This window comes from Myotis yumanensis, unplaced genomic scaffold (assembly GCF_028538775.1).
Source record: "Myotis yumanensis isolate MYYU_CA2020_CCGP unplaced genomic scaffold, mMyoYum1.0.hap1 SCAF_9, whole genome shotgun sequence".
Taxonomy (NCBI): Eukaryota; Metazoa; Chordata; class Mammalia; order Chiroptera; family Vespertilionidae; genus Myotis; species Myotis yumanensis.
Genome location: NW_027223760.1, coordinates 51,901,549 through 51,915,358, shown reverse-complemented (window position 1 = coordinate 51,915,358; position 13,810 = coordinate 51,901,549).

Below are 13,810 nucleotides of genomic sequence, written 5' to 3'. Positions count from 1 at the left end.
CTAGAGAAAGGAATAAAGCCTGTTTTTTCCTAGTTAATTCAGTTGCTTATGCATATTTGCTCTGTCTACATGATTTTCTTTTTATTCTTCTTCTTCCATGTTTGGTTACAGCTCTCTGAAAAGAAATTAGCCCAAAAAAAGAACATATAAACACATGCTATCAAAGTAAGTGTGCTTGAATACTACATGTAGATGACCCCTCTCTCTCCACTTACTATCATTGGTTACCACGTAAATCATGCAAAACAGCTCTCAGTTCTGAAGCTTCAAGAGGGTCTCAAGTTTAAAGGATGACTACAGAATAATAATGTTCTGTCAACATCACTCTGGACTGGAACCAGGACTAATTGAGGGGCTTGAAACCTCATGATATCAATTGTTTTGATTGTTCTCTCAGTTCTTGTTTATGGTCCTCTCTATAGTTTTCTACATTTTTTTGCAGCAAAGAATTTTATATTTCACATATAAGATATTTCAAAGTGACTTTCTATGTAATTATAAATCTGTATCTGAACAAACAGAATGTGTAGCTAAGTTCATTATACCAAGCAGTCAACAGGTCAAAGCTGCTAGATTGCATTAGAAGCCCAAAGTGATGTATGCAACATAGCAAAACAAAGGCCCGTTTCCATAAAGCTTACTTATAGAATATTAATATCAGAAATAAAATATCTGAAAACAATTCAGTCCTGTATTTTTTAGTAAGTAAACAAAGGTTCTCCAAAACCACTTTGTTAAGGAATTGTCACAGAGGCTCAATCTCCAAAAATCTTGTTTGATACATTGTATTTTCTTTGAAAATGATTTAGGATTAATAGAATACAAAACTTATACACAATTAAGGTGGTATTAATTTATGTTAACATAACACAGTTCAAATCCTCCAAATTATATCGTAGAGTAAATGAATTCTGGATTTTATATAGAAAGCCTCCAAATAAGATTTTAGTTTATTTTGTTTTAATTCATAAAGCTATATTTAAAATTTAAATACTAAGAGAAACTGAAGCATTGTAGTCCTATAAAATAGAGTTTCAAAATCACTTTCAACTGTATAAACTTATGCATAATAAATATGCACATATAAATGTGTATATGTGACTAAATTAAAGTCATTAGGATATTTCTACAGCAAAAGTCTATTTCATATCCGCTTTCTAGAGATTGATTGGGTTTATGCAAAAAGAATCCACATAATTTTTATGATGACACCATTATCCCTAGAATTACTTACCCTTACTATTGAGTAGGGACCATGAGAAAAATAAAAATAAATTTCTGTTGTGGAAATACAGCAATTTACAGCTAGCACAGCCTACTGCTTGTTGTAATTTAGACATGTCTGGAAAAGGCTGGTTAATATTGGATATTGCCTAAATATTATTTTATTCAAAGTAATCTATCATGAAAAATGAAGAGATCATTTCATGATAAGATTTTACTGGTATGACTGTGAAGCAAACATTATCAATCATATACCCTGAGCTCAGGTCATTAAAAAGAAGAAGAAAATCATTGAACTATTGTTGCTTGAGATAACACTGTTTGAAATTAAGGAATAGCTAGTTCTTTCATTTTTGTCATTTTCAGGAAGCAACGTTATTTGAACAAAACACTCATTTTTTAAAAAATGTTCTTCATGCAGCAAAGAACTACTATAATTTTAAAAATGCCATTTACTAATCTTCTGTGAGTATAATATCTTATATCTAATACCAACGGCGGGCTGCCCAAGAAAAACAAAATCAACCCTGTTCTATCTGGACATTGTGGCTGATTTATTACTTCATGAGGTTTAATCAAGTTTTCCCCATCCCCACCTCAATAGTTTAATTTTTTAAACCAAATTGCTTCTCAGTAATTATTTGTTCTCTAATGCAATTAATCAGTAATTGCAGCTTATCCATTTCTCGATGAAGAAAGGAAATTTTAGTAAGTAAACACGAGTACAGTAATTTTATGTAGTTACACGGCAAACAGGCCTGACAACAAAATCTACCACTAAAACTCATGTTACTAATTTCCCAAGCTGTTGGGTGTGCAGCAGAAACTAGTTGCTGACCCAGGTAAGAGGAACAAGAGAAAGATTATCAAGGGGAGACTGAATTTCTAAAGACTTTTTTGATGTCAGGAGCATATGCATTATTTTTAATTTCTCAGAATATATAGCATTATATATAAGTGTGGATTTCTTCTAGAATACTACATTTGCAATGGGGTATATCTGAGCTATGTGTTATCCTCATTTTATTTCACCTCAAATGAGTACACTGGCAAATACACAGGATTTGGGGTGAATTTAAGTTCTCCTTTGTATCCATCCTCTTAATTCCCTCTCTGAGTCATTTATTTAAATCTATGAAATAAAATATTTAATGCCCACTTCATAGAATTGTTTATAAAATGTTAAGTAGTAGCTCAATAATCTAAATCTGCTCCCACAATTTAAAATTAATGTTATGGTAATAAAAATGATAGGGATGGCAATATTTGAACCTGTAACCCAATTTTTCCTAGAAATCTCGGCTTTTAATTAAGAAGTAGTTATCATGAAAAAAACCATAATTATCCATCTCTAAATATGGAGGCCAGTATTTGTAAGAAGAAGGCACTCTTCAACACTAACCACTGAACACCTTCTAAAATCTTTTATGGGACAATTTAGCCCCAATATATATAATTCAAGAGAAAATTTTCAAATAAACAATCTAACCTTATGCCTCAGGAAACTAGGAAAAGAACACATTAAACAAAAAGTTAGAAAAAGGAAGGAAATAATAAAGATTGGAACCGAAATAAATGAAATAGAAACCAGAAAAACAGTAAAACATATCAGTAAAACTAAGAATTGGTTCTTGAAAGGATAAAATTGAAAAACCTTTAGCTAGACTAATAAAAAAAGAGGAGATAATGCAAAGAAATAAAATTATAAATGAAAGAAGAGACAGAATAACTGATACCACAAAAATACAAAAGAGATGACTATGAGCAATTATATGTCAAAAAATTAGATAACTAAGAAAAATGGACAAATTGCTAGAAATATACAATCTACCAAGACTGGATCATGATGAAATAGAAAATCTGAACAGATAATTAAGGAGTAAGGAGATTGGAAATGTAATTAAAAAAACACAAACACCAGATGAGCATTTTGTACACATAATGAGATGCTAAAACACAGTATCCAAAAAATATGTTGACAACACAGTATACTGTTGAGTGTCAGTTAATTATGCTTGTGATCATGAGCCTGCTAGGAGCTGCAGCTCACTGCAGATACCCAGCATCATGAGAGATTTTCATATCACATATTGCTAGCCTGGGAAAAGATCAAAATTCAAAACACCAAGTATGGTTCTACTAAATTGAGTATCACTTTCATACCATCATCAAGTTGAAAAATCACAAATTGTACTATTGTAAGTTGGGTACTGTTTATCAGGAGTCATTGAATTACAATTATTATGGGTGCTAAAAAAATATTAGGAACAGAAGCTTGTAACAGGATCATGACCAAAGTGAATGGAGAATTGTCAATCTGTGATGGTTAATCTTATGTGTTAACTTGGCTAGGCCACAGTACCCAAATATTTGGTCAAATGCTAATCTAGGTGTTGCTTTGAAAGTATTCTTTAGGTAAGATTAACAATTTGTTCAGTATATTTTTAGAAAAGCAGATTATCCTCCATATATGGGTGCACCCTATCCAATCAGTTCGAGATCTTAAGAGACAAAGACAAGTATCAAAGAAAGAAAGAGTTGTGCCTCCAGACAGCCTCTGCACTCAAAGCCACAACATCAACTCTTCACTGGGTCTCCAGTCTGCCTTGCAAATTTTGGTCTTGGCAGCCCCCACCATTATCTGAGCCAATTCCTTAGAGTAGATCTCCTTCAATATATACATATTTGGTTCTGTTTCTGTGGAGAAACTAAGTAATATACAGCAAAGAAAGACAACACTAAGGAAGTAATGTTTGGTTTGAACTTTAAAAGAGTAAAGAGGAGTGAGTAGAAACAATATTCCAGCAGGAGGAAGGCTTGTCCAAGAACCTCAGGCGGGAACATACACTGCATGTTCAAGGAGTGAATGCAGGGCAACTGAGGGGAGTGCCATGGCATGTGTTAAGTCACACAAAGTCCGAGTGGGTAGAAGGTGGTCATTGTAGTTAAAGACAATTCACACAAGACCATCTTCATTTGTATTTGACTATAATTATTAAACTACTTCAGAAAATTAGATCTACAGAGCATTGGTATTAGCCATCATTTAAATCATCTTTACCCTTTTCTTCTCTACATTAATGGGATGACAGAGAATGAACAACTAACTGCTTTTTACCACCCAAACTCAGGCACATTCTAGGAAAAGTAATGGAAGCAAACCCCACGCGGCTCAAATAGATGTTTAAAAATGTGAGAAAAGATCAAGTATCTGCTACATTAAATCAAAACATCAGTAAAACATTAGCAGAGCTTGAGTGAGCCTGACAAAAGTTCACAAAACAATTCACTTGAGATAATGAGAAGGAAGTTCAAGTGTGAGGCAGGCAGAATAAGATTCAGATTATTTAATATTCCTTCGTTATTGTACTTTCTAAAATGCAATTTGGCCTTATCCTAAAATGTCAGTGCACATTGTTATAAATTTCACTGCACATCTATTCATAGTATAGCTTCTTTTAGACCTTTTCATGCTGTTGTGCACGTTCTCAAATATTTCTGAAACCACACATGCAGTAGTGTTAAAGAATTAGGAAAAAGCAAAAAGGCAAAAGAAAAAAATAAACAAAGCAAAAAAATTGAAATAGTTTCACTGTAGATTCTTTTTACAGTAACGCCTGAGAAAATGAAAAAAAAATATTAATTACAAGAAAACTAAACAAAAAATAGAAATGCAATTTGTAATATATATTTGAGCAGGAAACAATGCTTACACAGCTATAATAATGTAAATGTTGAGTATTTATTTAAGTAACTGGATGGAAGAGGGCTATCTTTATCTTCTCTAATAGAAAATCAATTTTACCTCTAAAATTGATGAATAAGAAGTATGAGGAGAAGAATACTATTTAGCCATATAAGTTGAAAATTTGGGTAAGGGTTTTTGAAATATTGATGAGTGAAGCAAGTGTCTATTTTATCAGAAAATATAATATACATCTATGTTATAGTTATATGTGTGTAATTATAATATATAAGATATAATTAATATGTATTATATTGATACAAATAAGAATAATTTAAAATAACACATTGTTCCTGTTCTCAAGGTGATCATAATTTTCCTTATATCTTGAAACTTCAGTCTTCACATTTTAAAAGCTCATTAATGTGAATAATATTGAACATCACAATAATATTATAGATTTTTCTAGGTATTCATTTACTGTAAGAAGCTTTCAAAACTGGGTTCATCTCTGAGATGCTGTGCTTGCAATTCAAAGCAGCTACCTCCAGATGGTGGCGATGGTTTGCTTTCTAGTTATCCAGGTACAGCAACACATATACACACGCAGTCTGTAGATTCTATTACATTTTGAAAATGAAATGTATTTTAATAAACACTGACTTTATAATTATTCAAAGTGATGTATACACTTTTGGAACACCCTGTATATACTTTGTTCCTTAACTTAAACTAGTTTCCCTGTTTACTTTAATGAATATGGGTTTTGATTTCCATTTACTATAGAGCAATTAGGATTCCTTGGCAACCAGCATCAAATGCCTTGCCTAATTTGCATGTAGCTGAGTCAGTCTTTGGTGAATCCCAATTAGGTCCTAGTTTTCTTGAATCTCAGTCTAGGGCTTTTTCTACTCTAGGATATTTTTCTGTAGTCTTCTAAAAAAAAATGACCCTCCCCATCACCTTTGGATTGTTGAACTCAAAAAATGAGTCAAATCAGAGACACTAAGAGAGATATTGGTGGGTAGAGGAATTTTTGCTGTATCCTGAAATCCTTTCATTTATGAAACTCCATCTGGGCAGAGAGCCAGCCCTGACTTTGTAGCTCCTGGGACCAGAGTTTCTGTTAAATAGCAGTATGGGACGAAGAAGAGAAAAAACTAGGCCTGGTTGCCTAGCACTGTGCTCTAGAACAGAAACAGGCAATCTTTTCTGTAAAGAATCAGAGAGTGTAATTTTAGGCTCTGTGGGTTAAAAAGCCTTGTAGCAACTACTCAAACTGCTGTTGTAGCATGAATGCCGCCACAGACCTACACACAAACAAGAGTATGGTTGTGTTCCAATAAAACTTCATTCATGGACACTACAATTTGAAATTGATATAATGCTTACATGTCATGAAAGTTTATTTTTTCAATCATTTAAATTGTAAAAACAAGTCTTAGATCATGAGCCATACATAAAGAGGTGGTAACCATAGTTTGTCAACTCTTGCTCTAGAGAATCATACAGATAAAAATGGTAAAAGATCCAATGCAATATAAAATGTACATAAAACACACACAATATTATTTGAGTCCAGTACCACAATGTCCACTAAGCCGTTAATACTTTATAATACTCATAGCTTCCCCTCAGATATATTTCTTGGGGGAAAAGTACATCCCCAATCTGTATGATATATTACTACAAACTTTTTAATGGAAGAGGCTCCTTTTCCCCCTTCCTTTCCATCATGAGCTTGATGCTCCACAACCACTGTCCTTGTGGCTGAGCATGGCAAGTGTAGTTTCTATAATCAGAAATGCACTTTTCTTCTCCTGCCCACACTAAGCCCAGATGGCACCCTATTATACCAATCAGAAGTGTAACAAAAAGTTTCTTTCCAAACCTAAAAGAATGATCTGTGGCAAATACAAAATGCCCTTACAAAGCCAAGCAAGGTAATTTGAAAAAAAATGTAATGAGTTTCAGGTTCATGAAATGTGATATTGACAACAGCAGAAATAAATTGCTCCTATTTAACTGCAGTCCAGCTCAGAAGAGATGAACATAAGCCATGCTCCAATAATACAGCTGAAGCTGGACCCTGAAAGACACACTCTATTAAGACCAAAGTGCTATTAAGGAGACAGACTTATACTGTAAAGTTGGAAGGGGCAGAGGAGACGAGGAAAGCCTCAATCTATACATCTCGTGGACTTGACAGCACTTCACTTCTTATAAATCTGTCTAAGTAAAGTTATTAAGTGGCTGAGAAATATACCATTGGCAGCCAACCTGGGACAACAATGGAAAATGGATAGCCAACAGACAAGACAGACAAATAAAAGGGCCAGGGAAGATGCTTGTTCACTGATTCTGAGAGGTAATAAACACTGCAAATGGGATTGTGGCTGAATCTTCCAGCACCAAGAAATAGCAGATTCTGAATGGAGACTAAATAAGTGCATTATCACCTGCTATTTTCTAAATATGGCTGAGTTAGAAGATCTGAATTCGATTGGGAAATGGTCTGTAATTTACTAGTTATAATAAATGTGCTGAACAAAGTCAAAATAAAGACACCAAAACATGAACTCTAGGATAGCTCACTCATCATGTATTCCAGAAGAAAATTTAAAATATTTTAAAAATAGCAGTGTATGCCTTACTTCCCTTTCCTGAGGCTTTACTATCCAATATGACCAATAAGCAAAAAAGTAGTTATTTAGTAATATGTAAGATAAGGCACAAGTTTGCCCATTTTACTTCTGCTGTCACTAAATCTAAGTTATGGTGAAGTATCATAACAAAGCACACATTCAGGAGGTCATTTTAAATTTTGCTAAAATACCAAATAGATGTGTCTTGCCTTACGAAATAGATCAGTGGGGAAAATACATAAAGAAATTGTGTCTATTGAATCTTATTTCCCAAGCCTTATAATAAATAAACTAATAAATACATTGAAGGCACATAGTAAAATGGTAGAGCAAGTGCTGATGTGATACTCAGGAGTTCTGGGTTCAAATCCTGACTCTACCACTAACTAGATACATGACTTTTAGCAATTTCATTTGCTTCTCAGTTTCCTCATCTGCAAAATGAATAGATTCAAATTTCTCTTAAGAATACTTCCAACTGCCGTGGCTGGTTTGGCTCAGTGGATAGAGTGTTGACCTGCGGACTGAAAGGTCCCAGGTTCGATTCCGGTCAAGGGCATGTGCCTTGGTTGCGTGCACATCCCCAGTGATCGATGTTTCTCTCTCATCGATGTTTCTAACACTCTATCTCTCTCCCTTCCTCTCTGTAAAAAATCAATAAAATATATATTTTTTAAAAAAGAATACTTCCAACTGACTTTCTGTGACACTACATTAGTGTGAATATCTTACCCCAATGTTAGACAGGTATAATTAAAAGCTGCATAGAATTCAAAATTTAAAATCTTACTTTTGATTAAACATAGAAAAATAATTCACACCACCACAATGGGTTAATGCCAAGGATCCATGGTTATTTTTATGTTTGAAATAAATAAAGATCTAGTGTGGGGACTACTAGAAGGCACAAAATGGGCCATATCTTATCCCAGGGACATGTTTTGATTGCTTTGAACTGTGTAAGCCAACAATATGTTTTTAATTTTTTAAACTAAGTCTCATCTCCTAAAAATATAGAGACTTTTTAATAAAAAAGATATCAGATCCAGAAACATTGAGTTTTTATTTCTACATTGCAACCGTAAGTTAAGGAACAGCTGCTCTCCTGAGATAGTGAATGAACCTTCCATTCATCACCATCCTCACTATTCCCTATTGTCTCCAGATACCGAAGCCCTGTGTCAGCTGCCATTTATCATCTTTCCTGCACAGTCAGGTGTTTTTTTGGGTTTTTTTAAGCAGAGTTAAGAGAAAATGAAATATTTGTTGAACTCATCTCTCTATCAAAAATTAAAAAGAAAACTACCAGCTTTCAAGAAAACTGGAAGAATACATATGCCTGAGAAGAAAAGTCCATGACCGCTCACATAACCTGCAAATAAAATGATACGGAAAGAATTTAACTTAGTCAATGAAGGAAACCATTTTGCAAGAGTTTCCACCAGCTTGGTCCCTGAAGGCATTTAATTCTGAAAACCTGGAATGAAGAGACACCTAGGGTTGTTTGGATAAAGAAAACCTAATAGAGAAAAAAAACCATGGAATGTCTCTCACATTCCTCTTCCACAAGCCACAGCTGCATTTTATTTCCCAGAATTTTGTGTAAATTGTCAGCTTTTAAAAATAGGTAACTCCAAATGTAAACAAAGGAGCATCTCAAAGAATTATCTCCCTAAATTTCTGTCAACATTTAAAAAAAAAAAAAAAGGTGTATTTTAGCCTCAAGAGAAGGGATTTCTGAGAACTGAATGAGATGCACCCAGGAACAGATATTCGCTTGCTGACACAGTGCAGAGTGCCAGGATCCTTGCATGTGGAGGAAACTAGACTTCAATAACTCTAAGGTCTATGTTGTTAGAAGAGTGAAAGGAAAGGAAGGAAACACGTGGACACTTGATGCATTTCTGAAAAGTAATCCTCAAATCTAACACATGTTAAATACCATAAAAGGGGAGGAGAGCGTCTTTACTCCATTTTAGTATCATTTACTAAAGATGCAACAGGAACAGTTGCCACATTGGTCTGATCATCAGCAGTGCCCCCTATCATACCGATAACCGTCTGGGAACTCTAATGCAGAAGGCCGAAAGGGGACCTCAGTTTCTGTGTGTCTTAAAATCCCCCAGGTAGTTTTTATTATCATCTAGTTTTAGTAACCACTGAACTATTTTATATTACAGCTAATCTCAAGAAGGAATCATATAGATGATCACATTTGTCTGCTAAGTTTCTAGACAATAACACAGACGTCTAAGACTCGTAAGCCCTGGCCAGTGTGGCTCAGTTGATTTGAGTGTCCTCCCATACAATAAAAGGTTGCAGGTTTCATTCCAAGTCAGGGCACATGCCTGGGTTTCGGGTTTGGTCCCCAGTAGGGGGCGTACAAGAGGCAGCCAATTGGTGGTTCTCTCTCACATGTTTCTCTCCTTCTCCCTTCCTCTTTTTTTTAAATCAATAAAATATATTTAAAAGAATCTTAATAAGGATTCTTAGTAAGAATGTCTTCAACAGATCTACAAGAACGCTCATTCTACTGACATTTAATAAAAAGAATCATTTAGAATTCATTTCTAAGTATGACTTGTAAAAAAGTTGAATCCAGTGGAATGCTACCTTCATTTCTAGTAAATGACACAACCTTCAACCAAAACAGTAAAGCATCCCAATACTGATAATAACAGTAGTAGTAGGAATGATGGCTAAAAGAGCAAATTAAAATAATATAGTTATTCTTTGAGACGTAATAAATGCCACTTACAAACCTAGACAATGCACACATTTTTGTCTTTGTTCATATTCACAATTATTCAATTTTCCCATTATATAGACAAGGAAACTGAGGCTCAAGGAAATTAAAGAATTTGTCATTTAGATAGGAGGTCCAATCTCTGTGATGCCCAAGTCCTTGGTCTTATTCATTTCACTGAGCATTTCTGGCTACAAAAAAAAAAAAAAAAAAAAAAAAAAAAAAAAAAAGGTGGTGGGAGGAGTTGGGCATTTTTACAAGCCAAGAAAAGGGCATAGTTACAAGCCAAATTTAGTACGGGGAGTAAAGGCGGAACAGCACTGAGGAGAGTCAGGCTCATTAACTCCCCTCTCCTCTTCTTGCCATAATTAGCCCTTCACCCATGCTGCCTGTTTCTCAAGGCTATTAGATAAGCCAGACAATAAGCAGCCTGTCAAAGAACTCCTGTTTGAATGAAAAGAAACCCAAAACTGAAAAGTAACTCAAACTTAACTCAACCAAGACCTTTTTTACATCATTAATTGAAGTACATTTTAAGTTATTGCATTTTTTTTCCCCTCTCTAGAAATATTAAAAAATACTAAGGAGCTCATGAGTGCCCAGATTAAAAAAAAATCCCCATCCTATTTTATTGTTTTATTTTAGCCTCTTCTTTGATTTGTAATGTATTGCAATTTCATCTACACTTTTCACTTTCATTTTTATAGCAGATCAATTAAAGGTGACTGAACAAATGCTTGATTATACTCTGAAAGCCAATTTTAATATTACTTCCTGATAAGACTCTAAATTATGAGAGATGCAATCTCTCTCATTTCCTTTTACTTACTGAGAAATTCTAGTGTTGTAAATCAACTAGCAGGTATTTATAAATATACATGGAATTTTATTTATCAGTTCTTTATCATGCAAACTAAATAAATAATAACATAATAAAAACAAAGCTGGGCCCTAGCTGATTTGGCTCAGTGGATAGAGCATTGATCTGCAGACTGAAAGGTCCCGGGTTCAATTCCAGTCAAGGGCACATGTCCAGGTTGTGGGCTCAATCCCCAATGAGGGGCGTGCAGGAGGCAGCCAATCAATGATTCTCTCATCATTGATGTCTCTATCTCTCTCTCCCTCTCCCTTCCTCTCTGATTAAAAAATAATAATAAAAATTTAAAAAAATAAAGCAGGAAAACAATGAATCACAGAACTAGATTCTTGTTACTCCCTTATATTAAATCAAACAAATTTAATATTAGACAAAGGCAAGCCACTTTGGCAAATGGGTGTGGATAACTTACGTACATACCAAAGAAACAGTTTCATTCAAAGTTTCCAGAAATATTTTAAAAGCTGGAAGAATATCAACTAGTCTAATTAAGAACAATTTTGCATTGATACATTTAGACTTTCTGTTGTTTTGTAAAATTATAGAATACTAGAGGCCTGGTGCATGAAATTTGTGCACGGGAGTGGGGGTGGTCTTACAGCCCAGCTTGCACCCGCTCTAATTCAGGACCCCTCAGGGGATGTCCGACTGCCTCTCACAATCTGGGACCGCTGGCTCCTAACTGCTCACCTGCCTGCCTGCCTGATCACCCCTAACCACCTCTGCCTGCCTGCCTGATCACCCCTAACTGCTCCCCTGCTGACATGATCTCCCCTAACTGCCTCTGCCTTGCCCCCACCCAGGACCCAGGATTCCCTCCTCCGGCTGGTTGTAGGCACCGGGGACCTGGGCTTCCCTCCCTCTGGCTGGCCGCAGGCACCCAGGACCCAGGCCGGCTTTGCCTGGGCCAGCCGCAGCTGCAGGGGAGCGTGAGCTGGCAGCTTTGCCCAGGCTGCAGCCGCAGGCACCCGGGACTGTGGGGCAGGCGGCTTGTTCCTCTCCGGGCTGCATCCACAGGTGCTGGTGCCTGGCACTGCGGGGTGGGTGGCTTGTCCCTCTCCTAGGTCACAGGCACAGGCACAGCTGCTGGCACCCAGGACCCTGGTTCCTGCTGGCAGCCAGAGGGAAACCTGGCTCCCGGGTACCAGAGGGAAGCCGGTTCCAGCAGCTGGGGGAAGGAAGGCCTACTCTTGCACAAATTTCATTCATTGGGACTCTAGTAGATAGATAGATAGATGATAGATAGATAGATAGATAGATAGATAGATAGATAATAGACTAAATAGTCAATACAATTTTCATCAAGTGAAAGAAGATATTAAAAATCATATCACTTCAAAAGTACCAGGCAGTCAAGAATACAGTACAGTATATTTTCTACGTGATATATGACAAATTCCACAAGTATAAATCACAGAACCAGTGAACCACTTAAGCCAGCATCCTCCTATCTAATAATAGAGAAACATGGTAATTAGCTGTACCTCCACTACCCTTCCCATTGGCTAATCAGGGCGATATGCAAATTAACTGCCAACCAAGATGGCGGCCGGCAGCCAGGCAGCTTGAAGCGAACAGGAGGCTTGCTTGCTTCAGTGACGGAGGAAGCTAACGTTCCCCGCCTGCTGCCGGCCTCTGAGCTTGCAGTTTAAGAAACATTGTTACAAATATAGAAGCTAAACAAAACCCCAGAAACCTGCTTTTAGCAAGCAGGGCTTCAGCCAGCAGGACCACAATAGTGTTTCAATTATAGAACCCAAACAAACCCAGTACCTGCTTTCAGCAGCCGAGGTCTCAAGCTGGAGCCGGCCTCAGAGCTAAAGGAGAGGTTGGGAGCTTCAGTCACCTGCCAGCCTGAAAACGGCCCTCAGCCCCTCGCCCAGACTGGCCAGGCACCCCAGTGGGGATCCCCACCCTGATCCAGGACACCCTTCAGGGCAAACCAGCCGGCCTCCACCTGTGCACCAGGCCTCTATCCTATATAGTAAAAGGGTAATATGCCTCCCAGCACCGGGATCAGCTGAGCTGCGAGGCCTCACATCCTGGGATCAGCGGAGCCACAAGGTCTCCCAGCAATGGAATAGGCGGAGCAGCAAGGCCTCCTGGCCCCTGAAGCAGCATGACAGGGGACAGCGCCCAAACTCCCTGATCACCCTGCGGCTCTGTTTGTGATAGGGAGCAGGGTCACAATCTCCCTATCTGCCCTGCTCTGTTCATGACAGGGGAAGGCGCTCCAACTCCCTGATCGGACCTGCTCTGTGTGTGACGGGGGGTGGCGCCGCAACCTCCCCATCGACCCTGCCTTGAGTGTGACAGGGGTCGGCTCCCCAACCCCCCAATCGGCCCTACCCTGAGCGTGCCTGAGGGTGTCATCCCAACCTCCTGATCCACCCTGCTCTGTGCATGACGGGGGGATCTCCCCAACCCCCTGATCGGCCCTGCTCTGTGTGTGACAGGGTACGGAGCCCCAACCCCCCTGATGGGCCCTGCATTGTGTGTGACAGGGGGCAGCGCCCCAACCCCCCAATCGGCCCTACCCTGAGCGTGACTGAGGGTGGCATCGAAACCTCCTGATCCGCCCTGCTCTGTGCATTATAGGGGGCTGCGCCCCAACTCCCCAATCAGCCCTGCTC